Source organism: Entelurus aequoreus, linkage group LG10 (assembly GCF_033978785.1).
Source record: "Entelurus aequoreus isolate RoL-2023_Sb linkage group LG10, RoL_Eaeq_v1.1, whole genome shotgun sequence".
NCBI classification, from domain to species: domain Eukaryota; kingdom Metazoa; phylum Chordata; class Actinopteri; order Syngnathiformes; family Syngnathidae; genus Entelurus; species Entelurus aequoreus.
In genome coordinates this window covers 54,895,885-54,923,702 of record NC_084740.1, presented here as the reverse complement: position 1 = coordinate 54,923,702, position 27,818 = coordinate 54,895,885, and the positions used below count along the sequence as shown (strand labels likewise).

At 42.5% G+C, this 27,818-nt stretch overlaps 1 long non-coding RNA gene across 3 annotated transcripts in view; it reads right to left on the bottom strand.

Moving 5' to 3' along the window:
- Nucleotides 1-27,818, bottom strand: part of LOC133659428 (uncharacterized) — a 109,140-nt gene that overhangs the window by 79,852 nt on the left and 1,470 nt on the right. The window contains exon 3 of one of the 3 annotated variants that reach the window (XR_009827657.1): nt 24,013-24,067. The exons of the other annotated variants lie outside the window; for them this stretch is intronic. This is a non-coding gene — a long non-coding RNA (uncharacterized LOC133659428). Of the gene's footprint in view, nt 1-24,012; nt 24,068-27,818 lie in introns of those variants that run through there. 3 annotated transcript variants of the gene reach the window in all.

Below are 27,818 nucleotides of genomic sequence, written 5' to 3'. Positions count from 1 at the left end.
TATTCTAAAAAATCTATATCTTTTTGTGAGGCCACCACATGACACATTAGTGTGATGATAGCCATAGAACTAAACATGCAACATAGAATTAGCAATAATGCTGTATGAGTGTCTGCATCTTAATAGAATATTTGACATTCTGTACTGCAAATTATGTGGTACAAACATCCTGTTAGGGCCACAAGCACCAGTGGGGCCACATGATCATGGCCAGGGTTTTTGCAATAATTTGAAAAAAAAATTTCCGATCCAAGATGAGGTGATAGAAGAAAGGTAAAAATTTGATCAATCTATTTGCAGCATCGAACAAAGTCATGTTTAATAAGTTTAACTTTTGCAACTGATATCACATTAAGATGGTGCGTTCAAGGAACCTTGATTGAGGCATCATTAGCTTTTAAATACAGGGGAGGATTAAGCCCCAATAGAGACACTAATAGTTATAATTAAAATGATGATGTATTACTATGATGCTGCATCAATCAGAAAAATCTTATTTAAGTTGTTTACATACAAAATCTTGGAGACATTACAAGCCGCGGGCAAAAACCTTATTAAAGTGGTTTAAAAAGTTAGTTTTAACCAAAGTAAGTTAAAAAAAAAAAAAAGACGTTTTTGTGCATGTGGGGTGGTGACGTCAGGTGTAGGGTGGGGCGGGGGCCCTACAGGATTATTATAACAATAATAATAAACAAATGACATTAAAAACCAAAATGGGGCCACAAACAAAATCTTGTTTAGGGCCACACAAATGGTGTCCAAAGTGCAGCCACAGAGCCAGCTCATTTTTTTTATTACCCCGCGACACTTTATAAAGACAAAACACACACTTCCGAGTTTACAACATTACACGCAAAAAAATAAATAAAATAAAACTGGACTAAATCCTCCCATAAATGGGACCTGAAAACCTTTACGTCTTACTGCACAGTACCGTATTTTCCGGACTATAAGGCGCGCTTAAAATCCTTTATTTATTTATTAATGTATTTATTTATTTCTAAAAACCTTATTAAAGTGTTTTAAAAAGCTAGTTTTAACCAAAGTTACTTCACCTATGTGTTGTACAGCACCTTTTAAGAGTAGGAGCTAAAATTATTCTAGGATCAGGGGGCCGTAGTCTTTAGTTCCCGTATGTCTGAACATGACGAAAAACGGCCCGGGGACTAAAAAGGTTACAGGAACTCCAAAAAGTCCTTACAGTCGAAAAACGACTAGTGAGTCTGTTCAGCTGATTGGAGAGCTAGCTAGTGGGTCCATGACGACGACTTCTGTTTTGTTTGATCAGCCGTTTTACTGGCACAGTTTTGAAACAATTAAGGTATGTAAATAAAGATTTACAGAATCTTTCGTACCGGTGTAGATCCGGGGCTTATAGTTCGGTGCGGCTAATATATGTAAACATATTTGGTGGGTGCGTCTTAAATATCGATGCGCTCTATAGACCGGAAAATACGGTATACTAATGTTTTTGAGCTGGAGCTAGTACATCACTGACTTGTTGTGCCCCTACTCTTCAGGGTCTTTAGGCCAGGGTCTTCTAAAGATCCCAAAAACTTGTTTAAAACCCGTGGAGACCTGACATTCCAGGCTATAGCTCCCAGACTTTAGAACAATTTGCACCAGTCTCTCCGTGATCTTGACTGTGTTGACACTTTTACATTTGAAAACTTCTCTTTTTAGTAAATATTTTTAGTTAATGCACCTTTTAAATATCAATTCTATTCCACTTGGTATCCTTTTTATGATGTTGCCTCTTGTTATTTATATTGAATTGTTGTTTTACTTCACCCATGTTTTGTACAGCGCGTTTTAAGAGTAGGAGCTAAAATGATTCTAGGATCTGGGGGCCGTAGTCTCTAACTCCTGTATGTCGGAACACGACGAAAAGTGGCCCGGAGACTAAAAAGGTTATAGGAACTCCAAAAAGTCCGTACAGTCGGAAAACGACTAGTGAGTCTGTTTAGCTGATTGGAGAGCTAGCTAGTGGGTCCATGACGACGACTTCTGTTTTGTTTGATCAGCCATTTTACTGGCACAGTTTTGAAAAAAATAAGGTATGTAAATAAAGATTTGCGCTCTATAGACGGGAAGATACGGTATACTAATGTTTTTGATCTCGAGCTAGTCCTAAACACATACAGTCGTGGTCAAAAGTGTACATACACTTGTAAAGAACATAATGTCATGGCTGTCTTGAGTTTCCAATCATTTCTTATTTTTTTGTGATAGAGTGATTGGAGCACACACTTGTTGGTCACAAAAAACATTCATGAAGTTTGCTTCTTTTATGAATTTATTATGGGTCTACTGAAAATGTGAGCAAATGTGCTGGGTCAAAAGTATACATACAGCAATGTTAAAGGCCTACTGAAAGCCACTACTACCGACCACGCAGTCTGATAGTTTATATATCAATGATGAAATCTTAAAAAATGTCTATGTATGATGACGTATGCGTGTGACGTCAATCGTTGAAACGGAAGTATTCGGACACCATTGTATCCAATACAAAAAGCTCGGTTTTCATCTCAAAATTCCACTGTATTCTGGACATCTGTGTTGGTGAATCTTTTTCAATTTGTTTAATGAACAATGAAGACTGCAAAGAAGAAAGTTGTAGGTGGGATCGGTGTATTAGCGGCTGGCTGCAGCAACACAACCAGGAGGACTTTGACTTGGATAGCAGACGCGCTATCCGATGCTAGCCGCCGACCGCATTGATGATCGGGTGAAGTCCTTCGTCGCTCCGTTGATCGCTGGAACGCAGGTGAGCACGGGTGTTGATGAGCAGATGAGGGCTGGCTGGCGTCGGTGGATAGCTAATGTTTTTAGCATAGCTCTGTGAGGTCTCGTAGCTAAGTTAGCTTCAATGGCGTCATTAGCAACAGCATTGTTAAGCTTCGCCAGGCTGGAAAGCATTAACCGTGTAGTTACATGTCCATGGTTTAATAGTATTGTTGATCTTCTGTCTATCCTTCCAGTCAGGGGTTTATTTCTTTTGTTTCTATCTGCAGTTAAGCCCGATGCTATCACGTTAGCTCCGTAGCTAAAGTGCTTCGCCGATGTATTGTCGTGGAGATAAAAGTCACTGTGAATGTCCATTTTGCGTTCTCGACTCTCATTTTCAAGAGGATATAGTATCCGAGGTGGTTTAAAATACAAATCCGTGATCCACAATAGAAAAAGGAAAAAGTGTGGAATCCAATGAACCCTTGTACCTAAGTTACGGTCAGAGCGAAAAAATATACGTCCTGTACTGCACTCTAGTCCTTCACTCTTACGTTCCTCATCCACAAATCTTTCATCCTCGCTCAAATTAATGGGGTAATTGTCGCTTTCTCAGTCCGAATCGCTCTCGCTGCTGGTGTAAACAATGGGGAAATGTGAGGAGCCTTTCAACCTGTGACGTCACGCTACTTCCGGTACAGGCAAGGCTTTTTTTTATCAGCGACCAAAAGTTGCGAACTTTATCGTCGATGTTCTCTACTAAATCCTTTCAGCAAAAATATGGAAATATCGCGAAATGATCAAGTATGACACATAGAATGGATCTGCTATCCCGTTTGAATAAAAAAAATTCATTTCAGTCGCCTTTAATCCAGGAACACCACCCCTACCGTCAAGCATGGTGGTGGTAGTATTATGCTCTGGGCCTGTTTTGCTGCCAATGGAACTGGTGCTTTACAGAGAGTAAATGGGACAATGAAAAAGAAGGATTACCTCCAAATTCTTCAGGACAACCTAAAAATCATCAGCCCGGAGGTTGGGTCAAAGTTGGGTGTTCCAACAGGACAATGACCCCAAACACACATCAAAGTGGTAAGGAATGGCTAAATCAGGCTAGAATGAAGGTTTTAGAATGGCCTTCCCAAAGTCCTGACTTAAAGGTGTGGACAATGCTGAAGAAACAAGTCCATGTCAGAAAACCAACACATTTAGCTGAACTGCACCAATTTTGTCAAGAGGAGTGGTCAAAAATTCAAGCAGAAGCTTGTGGATGGCTACCAAAAGCGCCTTATTGCAGTGAACTTGCCAAGGGACATGTAAGCAAATATTAACATTGCTGTATGTATACTTTTGACCCAGCACATTTGCTCACATTTTCAGTAGACACATAATAAATTCATAAAAGAAGCAAACTTCATGAATGTTTTTTGTGACCAACAAGTATGTGCTCCAATCACTACATCACAAAAAATAAGAGTTGTAGAAAGTATTGGAAATTCAAGACAGCCATGAAATGATGTTCTTTACAAGTGTATGTACACTTTTGACCACGACTGTACATAGAAATTAACTGAATATTTTGTACATATATATAGATCTGGGGCTTATAGTTCGGTGCGGCTAATGTATGTAAACATATTTGGTGGGTGCGCCTTAAAAAATCGATGCGATGATTGATTAACGTGGACCCCGACTTAAACAAGTTGAAAAACTTATTGGAGTGTTACCATTTAGTGGTCAATTGTACGGAATATGTACTGTACTGTGCAATCTACTAATACAAGTTTCAATCAATCAAAACGGGAAAATACGGTATACTAATGTTTTTGAGCTGGAGTTAGTCCTAAGCACATATCTACTGCCAAAAAGTGTGAAAATATCAATGTTTTGCAAAATGAGAAGCGATACCAGTGTCGTTATTGTGGTACGGACTCTACTTTAGGCGCCATCTGCCTTTGAAACACGGCGGTGAGAGCGGGGGCCACGGCGACTAGGATGTGTCATGATTCCCCTGATGGCGGAACAGTGTGTGCACGCAGAGAAAACTTCCTGAGGTCAAGGGAGAATAATGCGCTAGAGCGGGTTTTCAAATAAAAACGGCTTTGTTTTGCTTAAAAGGAGGTTGAGGTTTTGGGGTTTCGGTCCAAACACTCCCACGCCGCCTCCTCTCTGGTAGCCTGAGGGATGGTGTGTGTGTGTGTGTGTGTGTGTGTGTGTGTGTGTGTGTGTGTGTGTGTGTGTGTGTGTGTGTGTGTGTGTGTGTGTGTGTGTGTGTGTGTGTGTGTGTGTGTGTGTGTGTTGTGTGTGTGTGTGTGTGTGTGTGTGTGTGTGTGTTGGGGACTTTTGTTTTTAACACAAGGTGGTGATTGGCAGAAAGTGCGTTTCGCCAAGGCCCACGTCCCTGCAAATGTCAGCTGTGTGTACATTTAGAGACGCCTTCCTGGCAGCATGGGCGGGGGCTGTTGGAAGAACACTTGCCATGTGTGCGTCCTTACACTTTTGCAAAATAAACAAAACATAACCACGGCATTGGTAGACAAAAGTTGTTGGGTTTTTTTTCGGTGGGATGGTCCACTTTCTCACTCTCTGACATGCTGACCTTCCCAGACCCGGCCCGGGTCTCTAGTTCTTTTTTATTCAGCTTTGAGGCTTACATCTGAAACAAAGCAAAATTATGGGTCTGGTTTGGCAGGGGGAGAGCGCACTGACCCCGGCGTGCGGTTTCCTCTCTCCAGACCGAGGAGAGAGAGAGAGAGAGAGAGAGAGAGAGAAAGAGAGGTGAGGTGGGGATAAGAATTTGTGTGATTTTTGAAGAGAAGCCACAGCTAATCTTAATGTGTGATTACAGCAAAATCTACTCCTGATGACTTTGCATGTTTTCCCTCCGCTTGGTCATTTGGAGGAAAAACGGCGTGGAAGTTGAACGGATGACTTAGCGCCTCGTAAAGCTTCCCGGAACCTCATCAGACTCTGAACTCTGAATCCTAACTGAACGCCTCACACTTGTTCTGCTGGACTGGAAGGCATTTCAAAGGCCTGGGGTTCAGAAAAACTCAATTTTTTGAACACATTTTCTTGACAATTAAGAAAATCACTCTTGTGATTTGGACAACATCGGATTGTCTGCCCGCAGGATGAATTTGAGGACCAGTCATAGACAATTTAGAGTGAAAAGCAAATTGTATTTTCACTCGCATACAAAACATTCTTGAACTCCTCCATTTGGGGCAAGATCTCCTCCCATCCTGGAGTTGGCACTCCACCCTTTCCCGGGCGAGAACCATGGACTCGGACTTGGAGGTGTTGATTCTCATCCCAGTCGCTTCACACTGGCTGCGAACCGATCTAGTGAGAGCTGAAGATCCTGGCCAGTTGAAGCCATCAGGACCACATCATCTGCAAAATGCAGAGACCTAATCCTGCAGCCACCAAACCGGATCCCCTCAACACCCTGAGTGCGCCTAGAAATTCTGTCCATAAAAGTTATGAACAGAATGGGTGACAAAGGGCAGCTTGGCGGAGGTCCAACCCTCACTGGAAACGTGTCCGACTTACTGCCAGCAATGCGGACCAAGCTCTGAAACTGATCATACAGGGAGCGGACCGCCACAATCAGACAGTCCGATACCCCATACTCTCTAAGCACTCCCCACAGGACTTCCCAGGGGACACGGTCGAATGCCTTCTCCAAGTCCACAAACCACATGTAGACTGGTTGGGCAAACTCCCATGCACCCTCAAGGACCCTGCCAAGAGTATAGAGCTGGTCTACCGTTCCACGACCAGGACGAAAACCACACTGTTCCTCCTGGATCCGAGGTTCGACTATCCGGCGTAGCCTCCTCTCCAGTACACCTGAATAGACCTTACCGGGAAGGCTGAGGAGTGTGATCCCACAATAGTTGGAACACACCCTCCGGTTCCCCTTCTTAAAGAGAGGAACCACCACCCCGGTCTGCAAATCCAGAGTACTGCCCCCAATGTTCAAGAGATGTTGCAGAGTCTTGTCAACCAAGACAGCCCCACAGCATGCAGAGCCTTAAGGAACGCTAACCCTTGGGGACTGCATTTAGATGAGATAATAATGAGTTATATCTTAGAATATGGGATTCATTACATCATTTTTGTTTGAACTATTCAATTAACGTAAAATATGAGGTTCTCTTCCCTGTGGTGAATATTGGACACAGTGTGTTGTCAAGCTTATGAGATGCTAGGCAACACTGTGACATTGTTATTGTTGTTTGTATTCATGGCTGTGTTGGTGATGACTGATAATAACCCTGATTTGTTTGTTGTTGTTTCATGTTTTTAATCACTGCCATTGATGTTAGTATTATTACTGATACTGTTATTCAGTTTTGGGTGGTATTTGTATGTCTTCTGTGGATTGCTATTTCCAAATGTTGCATGGCTGGGATTGGTTTGGAGTTGGGATTGTTCAATCTATACAGCATTCTTTTATTAGGGATTCATATTCTGTGGGATTCTTGTAAATACAATCATTATTATTTTAAACTCTTATCTGGTTCATATATAACATTTATTTTTTATTGCTATTATTACTACAATATCTTCAATAGGTTATGTTTTATTCATTTGCTAGTGTATTATTTATATTTGATGTTTTCATATCTTCTAAAAAAAAAAATGTTTGGTTTAAAGTGGCGTTCCTCCTCAATCCTTAGTGCCATGCCATGTCTTGTTATTGTCACTTGTGCTGTGTGTGTGTTTTCTTTTTTGCTCCGTTTTATTTTTAAACTGCCGTAAAACACTGTGTGTTGCAACGTGCCTGTGTAGGAAAAGTTCTACACAAACAAAGTGTGATGATTGATTGAGTTAGTCAGGTTTTGAGTGAAACTGCGGGCATCATGAAGCAACTGCTCAGGAAAATTTTTAAGGAGCATTTCAAATACTGATAAGTAAACCGCTGAAATAAAACATTTTGAGTGATAATTACCAAAATCCAAATAATATATGACTTTTGAGGTGTTGGAATGTTGGGGCAACAACAAAAATCATTGCAGATAAGAGTCTGGAGTTCAAAAATCCAAACAAAATGATGTACTGCTATGGCCTCAGAATGCTTTCAAAGCTAGGGATGGCAATCATACAACTAAAATTTTGATTGGATTCCAATTCTCGGGGTGACAATTCCATTCAGATTGATTCTCGATTCAAAGTGATTGTCGCAACACATTTTCTAGACTAAAAATGTTAATAAACCTTTTCAAAAGAGGTTACAGGTTATCTCTTGGCTGCTGATGCATTACGTATTAGGATAGAGACAGTATAAAATAATGTATCTTTTGAAAAAACAAAAAATACATATATTTTGGAAAATTATGAATTGATTTAGAATTGAAAAAAAATAAGAAAACTTGATTGGCAACACTAAATTGGCCCTAGTGTGTGAATGTGAGTGTGAATGTTGTCTGTCTATCTGTGTTGGCCCTGCGATGAGGTGGTGACTTGTCCAGGGTGTACCCCGCCTTCCGCCCAATTGTAGCTAAGATAGGCTCCAGCGCCCCCGCGACCCAAAGGGAATAAGCGGTAGAAAATGGATGGATGGATGGATTGGAATGTGAATAGATTTTTTTTTTTTTGGCATTCTTTACAGTTAAGGTCACCTGAAATCTATAAAATGGTGTTAAAAGTTTTTTCTTTTTTTTTTTTAAAGTGTTCAAAGGTATTTATAGAGCTTTGAAAAACAACATTTTTACATGAAGTCTTCCACCACATTATGTCGGAACTAATCAAAACCAGTTATGTGCTCTTTTTGACATAGTAAAAATAACTCTTGAAAGTTTAAAGACTGATAAAGTTCCATGGTTTTAAATAGCATTCAAAAACTATAGCGCTTGCTAAGTTCTGGTGTGTTGGCAGGTGGCCTGACCCCAGGATGCAGAGACCGCAGCGAAGTGCCCTGCGTCCCATCCAGAAATCTATGATCCGAAAATGCGGGCTTATTAGTGATTCCCAGAGACCAAAGAAGTCTGCAACTCGAGAATGTTTTCTATCCGAGCTGCAATACCGGCAATAGTCAGAGATGCCACCTCAGCATTTAAGTCGCACCTTAAAACTCATCTATATACTCTAGCTTTTTAAATACACTCTGTTTTAGACCAATTGACCTGCCGCTTCTCTTTTTTGCCCCCCTGCATGGAGAGGTTACCAAGTAGCCACCGATAATCCCTGGGCGATACCAGTCTGGAGGAAGTGCTAGCTGTTCTAAGTCATGACCCAGAGTCATGTATAAAGAAAGTATGGCCAACTCGGTTTCAGACCATTTCCTAAATGATTGGTCAAAAGTGACTACAGGACCCAATGACTGCTACAAACTTTGATCTGATGCCATGTGTTTTTTGGCCATGGGTTTTACATTGCTTTGCCAACAACCCCAGAAAGAAGACAAGTATGGGAAGTGAAGGTAAAGAGGTAATCACATGACACAGTCTGTTTTGTTCTTGAGAACACACAAAAGCTAATACAAATAACAGAAGAAATTAACAGATTTAAGAGATGGTTTGACACAAAACAGTCTATCTTTAAATCTCAGTAAAACTAAAATAATGCTCTTTGGTAACAGAAGAGAAAGTCAAACGCAAATACAAAAATAGACGGAGTAGACATTTGAAATGTGAACATTTCCTTTACACAACATATTACAAATACACTTTGTACACAACATAAAAACAGTTCAAATAAATACACAGTAAAGGCAAAAACCAAGAGTTGTGACGTGTCCATGTACACATTCATGTTGGTTAAACATTTGTACCAATGATATTCTATATACAAACATTATTTATGTACCACATTATTTTTGTAATTAACATAGATCATAGTACTAACTACTGGTGTTTATTCAAAAAATTACATATTTTTCTAAGTCTTAAAGGTTCGTTTTAAATGCATGAATGGAACCGGTTCAAAAGCAAACTTAGAAAGACTAATTCATGCCTTCGTCTCCAGCAGGTTAGACTACTATACCGACCTCTCAATGGGCTCTCTAAACCAGCTGTAAAGCAGCTGCAGTACATCAGAATGCTGCTGCTCGAGTCCCGACTAGAACCAGGGAACACAGCCATATTAGTCCAGTGCTTAAGTCACTGCACTGGCTTCCCAGAAACAGCTCTGCTCGTCACGGTCTTGTGCTAAAGTACATCTCTGATATGTTAGAACCATATGAACCATCTCTGGCTCTAAGAACCTCTGGAGTGGTCTCCTGCTCGGGTCCAGGTTCAGGACAAAACATGGTGAGGTTGTGTTTTAGTTTTATGCTCCTAGAATCCGGAATAGTCTTTCAGAAGACGCCAGACAGGCCTAAATGTTGGCAATGTTCAAAACCAGGCTGAAAACACTTGATTTAGTTCTGTATATGACAACCCAAAGTATTGTATCCACACTCTTTGATTTGAATTTGAATGATGATAGTGATACCGCCATGCTTCATGATAAACGTCTTCGCCAGAGCAGACATGGCATCTGTAAAGCTGATGTTTCACCGTGGTGTTGGTCTTCAAGGTGTGTTTGAAATGGTGCCAGCAACAGATCAAGTAACAACTGATTTCCACAGGATGCGTTAGTTTTGTAATTAACATTGATCATAGTACTAACTACTGGTGTTTATTCAAAAAATTACATATTTTTCTAAGTCTTAAAGGTTTGTTTAAATGCATGAATGGAACCGGTTCAAAAGCAAACTTAGAAAGACTAATCCATGCCATTGTCTCCAGCAGGTTAGACTACTATACCGACCTTCTTAATGGGCTCTCTAAACCAGCTGTAAAGCAGCTGCAGTACATCCAGAATGCTGCTGCTCGAGTCCCGACTAGAATTAGGGAACACGGCCATATTAGTCCAGTGCTTAGGTCACTGCACTGGCTTCCCGAAACAGCTCTGCTTGTCACGGTCTTGTGCTAAAGTACATCTCTGATATGTTAGAACCATATGAACCATCTCTGGCTCTAAGAACCTCGGGGAGTGGTCTTCTGCTCGGGCCCAGGTTCAGGACAAAACATGGTGAGGTTGTGTTTAGTTTTATGCTCCTAGAATCCGGAATAGTCTTTCAGAAGACGCCAGACAGGCCTAAATGTTGGCAATGTTCAAATCCAGGCTGAAAACACTTCATTTAGTTCTGTATATGACAACCCAAAGTATTGTATCCACACTCTTTGATTTGAATTTGAATGATGATAGTGATACCGCCAGGCTTCATGATAAACGTCTTCGCCAGAGCAGACACGGCATCTGTAAAGCTGATGTTTCACCGTGGCGTTGGTCTTCAAGGTGTGTTTAAAATGGTGCCAGCAACAGATCAAGTAACAACTGATTTCCACAGGATGTGTTAGTTTTGTAATTAACATTGATCATAGTATTAACTACTGGTGTTTATTCAAAAAGTTATATATTTTTCTAAGTCTTAAAGGTTTTTTTAAATGCATGAATGGAACCGGTTCAAAAGGAAACTTAGAAAGAGTAATCCATGCCATTGTCTCCAGCAGGTTAGACTACTATACCGACCTTCTTAATGGGCTCTCTAAACCAGCTGTAAAGCAGCTGCAGTACATCCAGAATGCTGCTGCCCGAGTCCTGACTAGAACATGACCATATTAGTCAAACAGCTCTGCTTGTGTACAGGTCTTGCCATGGTCTTGTGCTAAAGTACATCATCTCTGGCTCTAAGAACCTCGTGGAGTGGTCTCCTGCTGGGGCCCAGATTCAGGACAAAACATGGTGACGTCGTGTTTTAGTTTTATGCTCCTAGAATCCGGAATAGTTTTTCAGAAGATGCCAGACAGGCCTAAATGATGGCAATGTTCAAATCCAGACTGAAAACACTTGATTTAGTTCTATATATGACAACCCAAAGTATTGTATCCACACTCTTTGATTTGAATTTGAATGATGATTATTTTTATGATTATTACATCTTTATTTTTGCCTTCTTGTCATTTTTTTGTAAAGCCCTTGGAATTGACTTGTGTACAAACTGTGCTCTATAAATAAACTCCCCTTGCCCTGCCAGAAGTAAAAGCAGACAAAAGCAAAGCGACATCATCCGTACTGGCAAATGAACCCTCCCGATTAGAAGGAGTTGTGGGGAATCAGTCAATAAGAGCACCAAACAGGAAGTAAATATCAACACACGGGAAGACAACACACCAGTCCAACTTGTGATGATCCACAATGTTTAAAAGCTAGCGTCCAACATCATGAGGGTTCCCGGTTTGACGTAGAGGCAAAATACAAAGTTCAGATCTGTGAAAACTTGCCACTCAGAATGTTAGAACATAAAATGTACATATTTGACCACTGACCTCAGCTACCTTGGCATTGAAAATGATTAGGGTCGGCGCTCTGACACGTGACCACGATGTTTGAAGAGGAGCGTTTAGAAAACATTGCGCTAACTCATGTTGAATTGCATTCAAAATGATAAGCGTTCTTGCACAAAAAGAATCTTATCAGTCTGAAGGATTATGCACGCTTTCTTGCACAAGAGTGCAAACTTTCCTCGCAGTGATACCGCCATGCTTCATGATAAACGTTGTCGCCAGAGCAGACGTGGCATCTGTAAAGCTGATGTTTCACCATGGCGTTGGTCTTCAAGGTGTGTTTAAAATGGTGCCAGCAACAGATCAAGTAACAACTGATTTCCACAGGATGCGTTAGTTTTGTAATTAGCATTGATCATAATATTAACTACTGGTGTTTATTCAAAAAGTGATATATTTTCCCCACAATTCCCCCCTCTGTCTTCCTTTTTCTCTCTTTCTATCCCCTCCTGCTCCGGCCCGGCTGCACCAAATGATAATATAAATACATTTAATAAAGTCAAAATACAAGTAAGGCAACAAGAGAAGTATCCTACACTTCTCTTTTGTAAAGTAAATCTGAACAGCCGATATGGGCATCTACATCTGCTATATGATTTGCCCGAGAAGCTGGGCAGGACATAAAAAAATAAAATTAAAAAAAAAATTAAAAAAAAAGTGATATATTTTTCTAAGTCTTAAAAGGTTTTTTTCAACGCATGAATGGAACTGGTTCAAAAGCAAACTTAGAAAGACTAATCCATGCCTTTGTCTCCAGCAGGTTAGACTACTGTACCGACCTTCTCAATGGGCTCTCTAAACCAGCTGTAAAGCAGCTGCAGTACATCCAGAATGCTGCTGCTCGAGTCCCGACTAGAACCAGGGAACACGACCATATCAGTCCAGCACTTAGGTCACGGCACTGGCTTCCCAGAAACTGCTCTCGCGGGATCTCGCGGATCCGCCGATAATCATGTGATAAGGTAAACGCCGCGGAACATCTCGAGCTTTGCCGCCCATCTATGAGTCTGTTTGACTTGACTTGTGACTTTATTTTTTTTGTAGAAAGAAACACAACAGTAACATCATTACTGGGGAGTGTTGTATACACACACACACACTAGTGAAGTGAATTATAATTATATAGCGCTTTTCTCTAGTGACTCAAAGCGCTTTACATAGTGAAACCCAATATCTAAGTTACATTTAAAGCAGTGTGGGTGGCACTGGGAGCAGGTGGGTAAAGTGTCTTGTCCAAGGACACAACGTCCGTGACTAGGATGGCGGAAGCGGGGATCGAACCTGGAACCCTCAAGTTGCTGGCACGGCCACTCTACCAACCGAGCTATACCGCCCCAAGTGCCCCACTAGTGTTGTTTGGTACCGGTAACCGTACCAAAATGTATTTTGATACTTTTCGGTACTTTTCGATACTTTTCTAAATAAAGGGGACCACAAAAAAATGTCTATATTGGCTATATTTTAACAAATAATCTTAGGGTACATGAAACATATGTTTATTATTGCAAGTTTGTCCTTAAATAAAATAGTGAACATACTAGACAACTTGTCTTTTAGTAGTAAGTAAACAAACAAAGACTCCTAATTAGTCTGCTGACGTATGCAGTAACATATTGTGTCATTTATACACCTATTATTTTGTGGGACAAACTGTAAAAGTGGATTATTAATCTACTTGTTCATTTACTGTTAATATCTGCTTATTTTCTGTTTCAACATTTTCTATCTACACTTCCGTTAAAATGTAATAATCACTTATTCTTCTCTTCTTTGATACTTTACATTAGTTTGGGATGATACCACAAATGTAGGTATCGATCCGATACCAAGTAGTTGCAGGATCATACATTGGTCATATTCAAAGTCCTCATGTGTCCACGGATGTATTTCCTGACTTTATAAACATAATATCCATAAAAACTAAAAAAGACTTTGTGATGCTAAAAAATATTGATTTAATCATAATATAATCGACTACATACGCTCCTGTACTTGGTATCATTACAGTGGATGTCAGGTGTAGATCCACCCATGGCGTTTGTTTACATTGTGACGCCGGTGAGCTATTGTATCCTCCTACGGTGTGTAGTGAAGCATGTTTAGCTATTCCTCGTCCTCTAGTGATAATGTACATGTAAGAAACGTACTTTATTTGTCGCCATGGAGGCGAGGATTAGTGATTTAGAAGTAGCTAAAACACTGCGGATTCTCCCTTTTCTGTCTACACACTGTGTCTGCTTGTAAGTACTCTGTGTGTGTGCGCTGCCCAACATGCTCCTCTGCTCGTAAAACCAGCAATGGCACGACGTGACGACGACGGAGTGCGGGGGTGGTGGTGGTGGGGGGGGGGGGGGAGGAGGATTGGGGGTGGAGGACTGGTACTTTGAAAATGGATGGATGGACATGAACAATTAGAGGGAACATTGTGTAAAATACGACTATTTTATATTAAAAATAAACCCAATATCTTATTTTTATGCTTGTGCGTGACTTCCAGAAATAGAAGCTCTGCGGGATGCGGAAAGCCGTCGGTGACGTTCTGCAGGCGGTGGAAACGGACATATCGACTTGATCGGAAATAGAAGGAGTCCGCCGTCGTGGCGTTGACGTTCCGCAGCCGTTTTGCATCCCGTGGAAACCAGTGGCGAGCTTTTTCCTCTCTGTAGAAAGGAGGCAGCAACAAGCACCCTGCCAGCTCAGGCACGCCCCCTCACAGTGAGCCTCGCAATATTATGGATGGATGGATGTCCGATTAGCGGGAACAATGATGTCCCTCTTAGAGAGTGTTGGGACTAATGCGTTACAAAGTAAATAGTAATCTAACGCGTTATTTTTTATATTCAGTAACTCAGTTATGGTTACTACATGATGCGTTACTGCGTTATTTTACGTTATTTTTTACGTAGTATCGGCTAGAAACAGAAGATCTAAATGTGTGTTTTATTGGAGCTCTGCAGAAGAGGCGACGGAGCAGAGGTGCGCTCTGTGTGTGTGTGTGTGTGTGTGTGTGTGTGTGTGTGTGTGTGTGTGTGTGTGTGTGTGTGTGTGTGTGTGTGTGTGTGTGTGTGTGTGTGTGTGTGTGTGTGTGTGTGTGTGTGTGTGTGTGTGTGTGTGTGTGTGTGTGTGTGTGGGAGGGGGCGTGTCTGTGTTTACTAACAAGACATCATGGCGAAGCAGAGTTTCTTAACATGGAGATATTCTCACTACTTTTCTTTTGTCGACCACAAAGAAAAGAACATTTTAGTTCAATGTAAGTTGTGTCTTGGATCAAAGATCCGATCCGAGCAATTCAAATCTGCTGAAACAGCTACAAAAGCAACATGCTTTGACGAAGCTAGTAAAGAGAGACACACTTGAAGTGAATTGAAGTGAATTACATTTATATAGCGCTTTTTCTCAAGTGACTCAAAGCGCTTTACATTGTGAAACCCAATATCTAAGTTACATTTAAACCAGTGTGGGTGGCACTGGGAGCAGGTGGGTAAAGTGTCTTGCCCAAGGACACAACGGCAGTGACTAGGATGGCGGAAGCGGGGATCGAACCTGCAACCCTCAAGTTGCTGGCACGGCCGCTCTACCAACCGAGCTATACCGTCCCACTTCACCTCCTAAGCAACAGCGGCTGGATTTTAACGAGGCACTGCTAGCCAGGACAACATTGATAGAGCCATTGCAGCACTGAAGGTACACACACTCTGTCAATTCTCTTATATACTCTTTCATTCTAGACTTCTAGAGTGTTTTGATTATCACATCACTCTAAATGTATAGACTATAAAGTTAACAAACATAAAGAGGGATGCTAGTGGGCCAGGCCAATCTTTCCTTATCTCTAAACTAAAACTGGGGAAATGTGTAGAGTGTTCTGGGCTTCAGACATGATTTTATTTCAGAATTCCTTGACAGAAAAAAACACCTGGTTAGGCTTTGTGTATGTAGTGTGTGCCTTCCTTGGTTTACAGCTATGTTGTTATTACTTTTTAAATAAAGTAACTAGTAACTGTAACTAGTTACTGGTTTTCAGTAACTAACCCAACACTGCACTTAAATGACATCCGTGGAAATGTGCCAATACAGCCATGTTTACGATCGAAACCATACAGGATATACATTTATAACAGTTCAACGGACGATTATTACTATTTATTTGATGTTATCACTGCTGCCGGTTCTAATTGAAGCAAGCATGGCCAAGACACGGAAATAGACCTGAAGCAGAAGTAAAACAATCAGCATGTGCGTCGCACCGTGTGGTCCCGCAGACTATTTACACTCGCTGTGTGAGCGCTGTACAATTAGCCAGGGCCGTGTTTCACAGCAGCAGGATTTCTGTCAATGGGGCGGAACTCATCGTGTTTACGGCTCGCGAACTTGTCCTCCTACTCTTGTCCCTGCAGAGGACCTTCTTAATTCTAGACCAAGTAAACTTGGATAAGAGTAGTCAGTGTACAGCTTGTGTTGCAGCATTCATTTGCATTTAACACACCACCATATAGCCTATACTGGTTCACCTGCACTGGCTTCCTGTGCACTTAAGATACGACTTCAAGGTTATACTACTTAGGTATAAAATACTACACGGTCTAGCTCCATCCTATCTTGCTGATTGTATTGTACCATATGTCCCGGCAAGAAATCTGCGTTCAAAGAACTCCGGCTTATTAGTGATTTCCAGAGCCCAATAAAGTATGCGGGCTAGAGAGCGTTTTCTATTCAGGCTCCAGTAATATGGAATGTTCTAGCAGTAACAGTTAGAGATGCTTCCTCAGTAGAAGGATTTAAGTCCCATCTTAAAACTCATTTGTATACTCTAGCCTTTAAATAGACCCCCTTTTAGACCAGTTGATCTGCCGTTTCTTTTCTGCTATCTGCTATCTGTGCCCCCCCTCTCCTTCGTGGAGAGGGGGGGCACAGATTCGGTGACCACAGGTGAAGCGCTAGATGTCCAAAGTTGGGACCCGGGGTGGACCACTCATCTGTGCATCAGTTGATGACGTCTCTGCGCTGCTGACCTGTCTCCACACAAGATGATCTCCTGATGGCCCCACTATGGACTGAATTCTCACAATATTATGTTAGATCCACTATGGACTGGACTCTCACACTATTATGTTAGATCCACTATGGACTGGACTCCCACACTATTATGTTAGATCCACTATGGACTGGACTCCCACTATTATGTTAGATCCACTATGGACTGGACTCTCACACTATTATGTTAGATCCACTATGGACTGGACTCTCACACTATTATGTTAGATCCACTATGGACTGGACTCTCACTATTATGTTAGATCCACTATGGACTGGACTCTTGCACTATTATGTTAGATCCGCTATGGACTGGATTCTCACAATAGTATGCTGGATCCACTATGAACTGGACTCTCACACTATTATATTAGATCTACTCTGGACTGGACTCTTGCATTATTATGTTAGATCCACTATGGACAGGACTCTCACTATTATGTTAGATCCACTAAGGACTGGACTCTCACATTATTATGTTAGATCCACTATGGACTGGACTCTCACTATTATGTTAGACCCACTATGGACTGGACTCTAACTATTATGTTAGATCCACTATGGACTGGACTCTCGCACTATTATGTTAGATCCGCTATGGACTGGATTCTCACAATAGTATGCTGGATCCACTATGAACTGGACTCTCACACTATTATATTAGATCTACTCTGGACTGGACTCTTGCATTATTATGTTAGATCCACTATGGACAGGACTCTCACTATTATGTTAGATCCACTAAGGACTGGACTCTCACATTATTATGTTAGATCCACTTTGGACTGGACTCTCACTATTATGTTAGACCCACTATGGACTGGACTCTAACTATTATGTTAGATCCACTATGGACTGGACTCTCGCACTATTATGTTAGATCCGCTATGGACTGGACTCTCACAATAGTATGCTGGATCCACTATGGACTGGACTCTCACACTATTATGTTAGATCCACTATGGACTGGACTCTCGCATTATTATGTTAGATCCACTATGGACTTGACTCTCACTATTATGTTAGATCCACTAAGGACTGGACTCTCACACTATTATGTTAGATCCACTATGGACTGGACTCTCACTATTATGTTAGATCCACTATGGACTGGACTCTCACACTATTATGTTAGATCCACTATGGACTGGACTCTCACTATTATGTTAGATCCACTATGGACTGGACTCTCACACTATTATGTTAGATCCACTATGGACTGGAATCGCACAATATTATGCAAGATCGCCTCGATTTCCATTGCCCGTCATCCCATTGGGTTGATTTTTTCTTGCCCTGATGTGGGATCTGAGCCGAGGATGTCGTTGTGGCTTGTGCAGCCCTTTGAGACACTTGTGATTTAGGGCTGTATAAGTAAACATTGATTGATTGATAAGCGAAATAACCCGCCCACAAAATGGTGCATCCTGAAGCGACTGTCAGAAAGCGACTTGAAGATGATGTGTAAAACATCATCTATGCAACATTTTGAGCAGAGAACCACCATTACATGTTATGTATCAATCAATCAATCAATGTTTATTTATATAGCCCTAAATCACAAGTGTCTCAAAGGGCTGTACAAGCCACAACGACATCCTCGGTACAGAGCCCACATACGGGCAAGGAAAACTCACCCCAGTGGGACGTCAATGTGAATGACTATGAGAAACCTTGGAGAGGACCGCATATGTGGGTAACCCCCCCCCCCCCCCCCCCCCCCCCTCTAGGGGAGACCGAAAGCAATGGATGTCGAGTGGGTCTGACATAATATTATGAAAGTCCAACACATCAGCGAAAGTCCAGTCCATGGTGGGGCCAGCAGGAACCATCCCGAGCGGAGACGGGTCAGCAGCGTAGAGATGTCCCCATCCGATGAACAGGCTAGCGGTCCACCCCGGAGCAGAGTAGAAAAGAAAAGAAAAGAAACGGCAGATCAACTGGTCTAAAAAGGGAGTCTATTTAAAGGCTAGAGTATACAAATGAGTTTTAAGATGAGACTTAAATGCTTCTACTGAGGTAGCATCTCTAACTTTTACCGGGAGGGCATTCCATAATATTGGAGCCCGAATAGAAAACGCTCTATAGCCCGCAGACTTTTTTTGGGCTCTGGGAATCACTAATAAGCCGGAGTTCTTTGAACGCAGATTTCTTGCCGGGACATATGGTACGATACAATCGGCAAGATAGGCAGGAGCTTGACCGTGTAGTATTTTATACGTAAGTAGTAAAACCTTAAAGTCGCATCTTAGGTGCACAGGAAGCCAGTGCAAGTGAGCCAGTATAGGCGTAATATGATCAAACTTTCTTGTTTTTGTCAAAAGTCTAGCAGCCGCATTTTGTACCATCTGTAATCTTTTAATGCTAGACATAGGGAGGCCAGAAAATAAAACGTTACAGTAATCGAGACGAGATGTAACGAACGCATGGATAATGATCTCAGCATCGTTTGTGGACAAAATGGAGCGAATTTTAGCGATATTACGGAGATGAAAGAAGGCCGTTTTAGTAACACTCTTAATGTGTGACTCAAACGAGAGAGTTGGGTAAAAGATAATACCTAGATTCTTTACCGAGTCGCCTTGTTTAATTGTTTGGTTGTCAAATGTTAAGGTGGTATTATTAAATAGATGTCGGTGTTGAGCAGGACCGATAATCAGCATTTCCGTTTTCTTAGCGTTGAGTTGCAAAAAGTTAGCGGACATCCATTGTTTAATTTCATTAAGACACGCCTCCAGCTGACTACAATCCGGCGTGTTGGTCAGCTTTAGGGGCATGTAGAGTTGGGTGTCATCCGCATAACAGTGAAAGCTAACACCGTATTTGCGTATGATGTCACCTAGCGGCAGCATGTAAATACTAAAGAGTGCAGGGCCAAGAACCGAACCCTGGGGAACTCCGCACGTTACCTTAACATAGTCCGAGGTCACATTGTTATGGGAGACACACTGCATCCTGTCAGTAAGATAAGAGTTTAAACCAAGACAAGGCTAAGTCTGACATCCCAATACGCGTTTTGATACGCTCTAATAAAATATTATGATCAACAGTATCGAAAGCGGCGCTAAGATCAAGAAGCAGCACCATAGATGACGCATCAGAATCCATCGTTAGCAATAGATCATTAGTCATTTTTGCGAGGGCTGTCTCCGTAGAGTGATTTGCCCTGAAACCGGATTGAAAAGGTTCACAGAGATTGTTAGTCACTAAGTGTTCATTTAGCTGCTGTGCGACAATTTTTTCGAGGATTTTCGAGATAAACGGAAGGTGGGACACCGGCCGGTAGTTCCCCATGAGGTCAGGATCGAGGTTAGGTCTTTTGAGTAGAGGATGAATAACCGCGTTTTTGAATGCTAGGGGAACAGTACCAGGGGAAAGTGATAAGTTTATAATATTTAACACTGATGGACCTAATAAAACAAAAAGCTCCTTGATAAGTTTCCCAGGAATTGGGTCAAGTAAACAAGTTGTTTGTTTTGTCCCATTTACACATTTTAACAATTCCTCCAATGTTATTTCATCAAAGAGGGAGAAACTATTTTGGAGGGCAGTGTCCGTCGTATATACAGTCGTATCTGTGTTAACAGAACCCAGTTGTAGCTGAGATGCATTGTCTTTAATCTCTTTTCTAATGACTTCAATTTTCTTATTAAAGAAATTCATAAAGTCATCTGCTGAGTGGGTGGAGCTACTGGGAGGAGTCCCTTGTTGGGTTAGCGATGCTACTGTACTAAACAAAAATTTAGGATCATTTTTGTTGAGGTGGATGAGATTTGAGTAATATTTAGCTTTAGCTGAGGTAAGCATGCGTTTATAAGTTATTAAACTATCACTCCATGCTTGATGGAAAACCTCAAGTTTAGTCGCACGCCATTTGCGTTCCAGCTTTCTACATGATAATTTCTGGGCTTTAGTTTCTTCTGTAAACCATGGGGTACGCCTTTTAGGGGCCCTTTTTAGCTTTAGCGGTGCTACACTATCAATGGTGTCGCGCAGGGCGTCGTTAAAGTTGTTAGTGAGGTTATCAATAGAGCGCACATAATTTGGGAATGGTGCCATTACCGAAGGCAGTAGGTCAGTAAGAGTCGTCGTTGTGGCAGCATTAATGTTGCGGCTTCTATAGTAGTTATTATTATAGTTATTATTATTATTATTAGTTTGTTGACAATGAGTCAGAACTTCGAATTTTATAAGGTAATGATCGGACATTACTTTAGTGTACGGGAGTATCGTAACTTTGGAGGTGGTGACACCCCTGACGAGCACTAGATCTATCGTATTACCGTTGCGATGCGTGGGTTCATTTATTATTTGTGTAAGACCACAGCTATCAATTATAGTCTGGAGCGCCACGCATGGAGGGTCCAATGGGGTATTCATATGGATGTTAAAGTCTCCCATTATGATTATATTGTCGGCGTGCGTCACTAGATCAGCAACGAACTCTGAAAATTCATTGATAAAGTCCGAATAGGGCCCTGGGGGGCGGTAGATGACAGCCAGGTGCAGAGGCAGCGGTGTGACAAACCTCACAGTAAGCACCTCAAACGAGTTATATTTATTATTTAGGTCCGAGGTAAGGCTAAAGTTTTTGTTGTATATTAGTGCAACACCCCCACCCCTTTTAATGGGACGGGCAATATGCGTTCCCGTATAGCCAGGGGGAGACGCCTCACCCAGCGCAAAAAATTTGTCTGGTTTGAGCCAGGTCTCGGCTAGACCAACGACATCAAGATTGTTGTCTCTAATGACTTCATTAACTTATAACGTTTTTGAAGACAATGACCTTATGTTTAAAAAGCCCATATTATAGGTGGTGGGCTGTTTTGAGGAGTTTTTGTTGAAAGTATCCGTAGTAGCAATATTAATAATGTTACGTTTATTATGCGTAGTGCACTTTAAATAATTTCGACCATATCTAGGAATTGATATGACAGGAATTTTTAGATTGTTTGCCACCTCAGTAAAATGCATGTCCACCTCTGACGCAGAAAAAACATTATGTGAGTTGTATATTATTCTAAGAGAATTGCTATGTGTGCAGGGATTTTCCAGCCTGGCGCTGGCTAGTTCTAGCTTAACAGACTCCTTATTAGCGCTTCTTTGTGGATTAGCATTTAGCTTTTTCGTTAGCCCCGCTAACAACAACGCCTTTAGCTTTGTTGTTAGCCCCGCCCGACACCACCGCTTCTGCTTCCGAGCGCACCGCTTACGTCTCTTTCATTGACGGTCTCCGCTGGTAGTGGACGCCGCTGCTTCAAAGGCCACTGCTGGATGTAGCTCGCGAAGAATTCCCAAGCTAGCGAGTAGGTCCATCGTACACCTATCTTTCAGCCCAAAATGGCCCGATCCCTCCACATCCAGAATCGTAAGTCGGTCGTAAGTGATTACGGAGTGAACACGCTGTGAGCCAGCCATGAAATTGACTGAATTGAGGGGTATTTTAGCCAAATCGGTCTACACTTCCAGGAGCGCTCGCAAGAAGCTGCCGCCATGAAGCGCCGCCATCTTGACCACAAGGAAGTCTTTTACGTTTAGAAAATAATCTTAATATGACTCCTTTAATGCGCCTTTTGTATGAAAAAAGACTTGACTAGACCTGCTCATCGGCAGTGCGCCTTAAAATCCAGTGCGCGCCTATGGTGCGAAAAATACATTATGTTAAATTTCTTATTTTGCACAACAAAAACAATTTATTTCCCATGAATTAGTTTTAGTACAAAATTTGCATCGAATGGTGTTTGAGTTTGATTAAAAAAAAATCATTTGACAAAACTTCTCACCCTTTTTCTCGCCCGGAAAATGAGTGCCATCTCCGGGTTGCGGAGGAGACCCTGCCCCAAGTGGAGGAGTTCAAGTACCTGGGAGTCTTGTTCACGAGTGAGGGAAGAGTGGATGGTGAGATCGACAGGCGGATCGGTGCGGCGTATTCAGTAATGCGGACGCTGTATCGATCTGTTGTGGTGAAGAAGGAGCTGAGCCGGAAGGCAAAGCTCTCAATTTACCGGTCGATCTACGTTTCCATCCTCACCTATGGTCATGAGCTTTGGGTTATGACTGAAAGGACAAGATCACGGGTACAAGCGGCCCAAATGAGTTTCCTCCACCGGGTGGCGGGTCTCTCCCTTAGAGATAGAGTGAGACGCTCTGCCATCCGGGAGGAACTCAAAGTAAAGCCGCTGCTCCTCCACATGGAGATGAGCCAGATAAGGTGGTTCGGGCATCTGGTCAGGATGCCACCCGAACGCCTCCCTTTCGAGGTGTTTAGGGCACGTCCGACCGGTAGGAGGCCACGGGGAAGACCCAGGACACGTTGGGTAGACTATGTCTCCCGGCTGGCCTGGGAACGCCTCGGGATCCCCCGGGAGGAGCCGGACCAAGTGGCTGGGGAGAGGGAAGTCTGGGCTTCCCTGCGACCCGACCTCGGATAAGTGGAAGAAGATGGATGGATGGATGGCATTTGACAAAACTAAAAAAAGTGTTTTCTTAGGGCCCCGATTTAACGCGAGGTTGTAAAAGTAACAGTGCTGGAGTTACGAATTTACGTTTTTAGGCCTGGTGCTCTCTGCAGTTGAGCAAATAAACTGTCCCGGGGCCGCTATATGGAGGGAAAAATGTTCCCCCGACGTGCCAAAAGGCAGAACTGTGTTGACGCGGTCCAGCCTTCCAGCTTTTGAGTGGAAGGTGTCAGCGCCATGAAAGTGATGGATGCTGCAGAGAAGTCGTCAGCTGCCAAGCATTCAGTGCGGTCGCGCTGCAGATGTCAGTCAGTGTCTTCTAATCCAAGACCGATACCCCCAAATACAGCGAGGGTAGTTCTTCAAACCCGGGGGCCTATAATTTGGAAATAATGTACAACAATACAGATAAATCAAATGACGGGTTTTAATCCAATGAGCCAAATGGGGCCGTCCATCCGTCATGGCGGAGAAGAGCGAAGATATCACCGTGCAGAGCGAAAACTGCGGGGAAAAAGCCACAAGTGTGTGCTGAAGTCGTTGCACAGCCAGAACCCCTTCGCACTGCGACTGTCTTCACGCGGAGTGTCGCCGACACCGAGGCCGCATTGAATGCTGCACTGCAATAAGTGTGTGGTGCTCGGGTCTGTGGGAGCCGTTTTCATTTGTTGTTAAAAGAAAAATGATACAATTAATTAATTTTTCAAACTGAGACTCACTGACTTTGGCTCAATTTCTGTGAAGAACATATGTCAGAATACATATTTAATGACCACACACCATACACCAGGGGCAGCACGGTGGCACAGGGGTTAGTGCATGTGCCTCACAATACGAAGGTCCTGAGTAGTCCTGAGTTCAATCCCGGGCTCGGGATCTTCCTGTGTGGAGTTTGCATGTTCTCCCCGTGACTGCGTGGGTTGGGTTCCCTGCGGGTACTCCGTCTTCCCCACACCTCCAAAGGCATGCACCTGGGGATAGGCTCCTCCCACCTCCAAAAACATGCACCTGGGGATAGGTTGATTGGCAACACTAAATGGGCCCTAGTGTGTGAATGTGAGTGTGAATGTTGTCTGTCTATCTGTGTTGGCCCTGCGATGAGGTGGCGACTTGTCCAGGGTGTACCCCGCCTTCTGCCCGAATGCAGCTGAGATAGGCTCCAGCGACCCCGAACGGGACAAGGGGTAGAAAATGGCTGGATGGACACCATACACCCCCCCTACACGTTTCTATTACATATAAGATGTCCGGGTCCACTGGACCCGGGGCTAATAGAAGTGTGGAAATTGATGTTCTGTGTACCTACCACACACACACACACACACACACACAGCAGGTCTAGACAGGAGGAGGACAGAGTGTAGGTACACAGAACATCAGAGGGTCAAATGTGCGGGAAAATGAGAGCAGACAGTGTTGACAATGTTGCAACCTTGTGTGGGAACCGCAGCTGCAGAAACACAAAAGAAGAATCCCTGTGGGATGCAGACACTGCCAGAGAAATTTTCCGCGCAACGTTCATATTGTTGTGACTCAGCCAGCGTTTGTGGGTCTGATGGACCCGTTGCATTTTGTGGCTTTTAATGCCTCACAATCAAACACTTTTATGTTAAAATACTGAATAGATGTTTACCTTATCCCAATAAACATCTCTTCAGTATTTTAACATAAAAGTGTTTGAACAGATGTTTACCTTAACCCAATAAACATCTGTTCACTATTTGAACATAAAAGTGTTTGATTGTGAGGCATTAAAAGCCACAAAATGCAAGGGGTCCATCAGACCCACAAACGCTGGCTGAGTCACAACAATATGAACATTACACAAGGGTTAAGCGATCAATTCAATTCGGGGCCTTGACAGTCTGAGGGGATGAGATCACAAGAACATCTGGATCTTCTTGCCGAACTGAAGCCATCCGCGGCGAGACATGTTAACGTCTGATTGGTTTCACGAGTTTGAAACCGTGGACGAGCTCGCCTATCACAACACGGCTGCCTCGCTAGTATAAATACGTTTGCAGACCCGGGGTATCGCTTTGTGTCGCGCAACTCGCCGTTCAAAACCGACCCGGAACTCATCTTGTCAAAGAGATGACTGGATTACTCAATACTTCACCATCGGTTTCCTGATTTATTGTCCCTTTCAGATAGGATGGAAGTGGAACATAGTTGTTCCAGGAGCTGACCTTTCCCCCCCGGAACACTTGACACCTTTTACATCTTAAGTTGAACCCATCCAAAGCGAGACATGTCAACGTCTGACTGGTTTCACAGCGCGACGACGAGCTGGCCTGTTACAATCCACTGCCACGTGATGAAAGTGTTTTCAAACCACATTGCGTTCAAAACGGACCCCAAACACAGCATGACATGGCGTGTTCAAGGGTTCAAGGAAAACTGAACTTTTGGGGGAATTTTGGCCATTATGTGTGACATGAACACATGTCTTTCTCTTTCCCGTGCGTTCTAAATGGTGAAAACGGTTAAAACGGAAAATGGTGTTGCTGGGATTAAAGGCCTCACCTTTTCTCCTCCAAACATATTGCTGGGTATTGTGGCCTAACAGCTCCGTTTTTGTTTCATCTGACCACAGAACTTTCCTCCAGAAGGTCTTGTCTTTGTCCATGTGATGTCAGATGAAACAAAAACGGAGCTGTTTGGCCACAATAAAAAAAAAAGGTGAGGCCTTTAATCCCAGGAACACCATCCTACCACCAAGCATGGTGGTGGTAGTATTATGATCTGGGCCTTGTTTCTTCAGCATTGTCCACACCTTTAAGTCAGGACTTTGGGCAGGTCACTCTAAAACCTTCATTCTAGCCTGATTCAGCCATTCCTTTACCACTTTTGACATGTGTTTGGGGTCATTGCCCTGTTGGAACACCCATCTGTGCCCAAGACCCAACCTCCGGGCTGATGATTTTAGGTTGTCCTGAAGAATTTGGAGGTAATCCTCCTTTTTCATTGTCCCATTTACTCTCTGTAAAGCACCAGTTCCATTGGCAGCAAAACAGGCCCAGAGCATAATACTACCACCACCATGCTTGACGGTAGGTATGGTGTTCCTGGGATTAAAGGCCTCACCTTTTCTAGTAGTATATGATTAGTATTATTAACTTACAATGGCATTCTTTTTATGTTGTTCCGGGCTCGTCATTTCACCAAAACGTCACCATGGAGTTTTTGAGTCTGTTTAGCTGATAGGAGAGATCTTCCGCAGCTAGTGGGTCCATGACCATGACTTCTGTTTTGTTTGATCAGCCGTTTTACTGCCGTGTTACAGACACTGTTTGGAAACATTTGAGGTATATACATACACATTTACAAAATATTTCTGTGTAAATAACCCATTTCACAACGTGTATATCTTACAGTGCCTGTGCGGCTAAAATATAGTGCAGTGTTTTTCAACCTTTTTTGATTCAAGGCACATTTTTTTTAGTTTAAAAAATGCGGAGGCACACCACCAGCAGCAATCATTAAAAAATGAAACTCAGTTGCCAGTAAAAAGTTGTTTGTTGATTTGTTGGATATGACTTTAAAGCATAACCAAGCATGCATCAATATAGCTCTTGTCTCAAAGTAGGTGTACTGTCACCACCTGTCACATCACACCCTGACTTATTTGGACTTTTTTGCTGTTTTCCTATGTATAGTGTTTAGTTCTTGTCTTGCGCTCCTATTTTAGTGGCTTTTTCTCTGTTTTTGGTATTTTCCTGTAGCAGTTCCATGTCTTCCTTTGAGCAATATTCCCCGCATCTACTTCGTTTTAGTAATCAAGAATATTTCAGTTGTTTTTATCCTTCTTTGTGTAGACATTGTTGATTGCCATGTCCACTGTAAGTCTTTGCTGTCGTCCAGCATTCTGTTTTTGTTTACTTTGTAGCCAGTTCAGTTTTAGTTTCGTTCTGCATAGCCTTCCCTAAGCTTCAATGCCGTTTCTTAGGGGCACTCACCTTTTGTTTGTTTTTGGTTTATGCATTACACACCTTTTTACCTGCACGCTGCCTACCGCTGTTTCCGACATCTACCAGGCAATTAGCTACCGGCTTCCACCTTCTGATATGGAAGAGTATTACACGGTTATTCTGCCGAGCTCTAGACAGCACCGACACTCAACAACAACACATCATTTGCAGACTATAATTACTGCTTTGCAAAAAATATTTTTAACCCAAATCAGACTGTATCTCATGGCACACTAGTGTGCCGCGGCACAGTGGTTGAAAAACACTGATATAGACAAATCAAA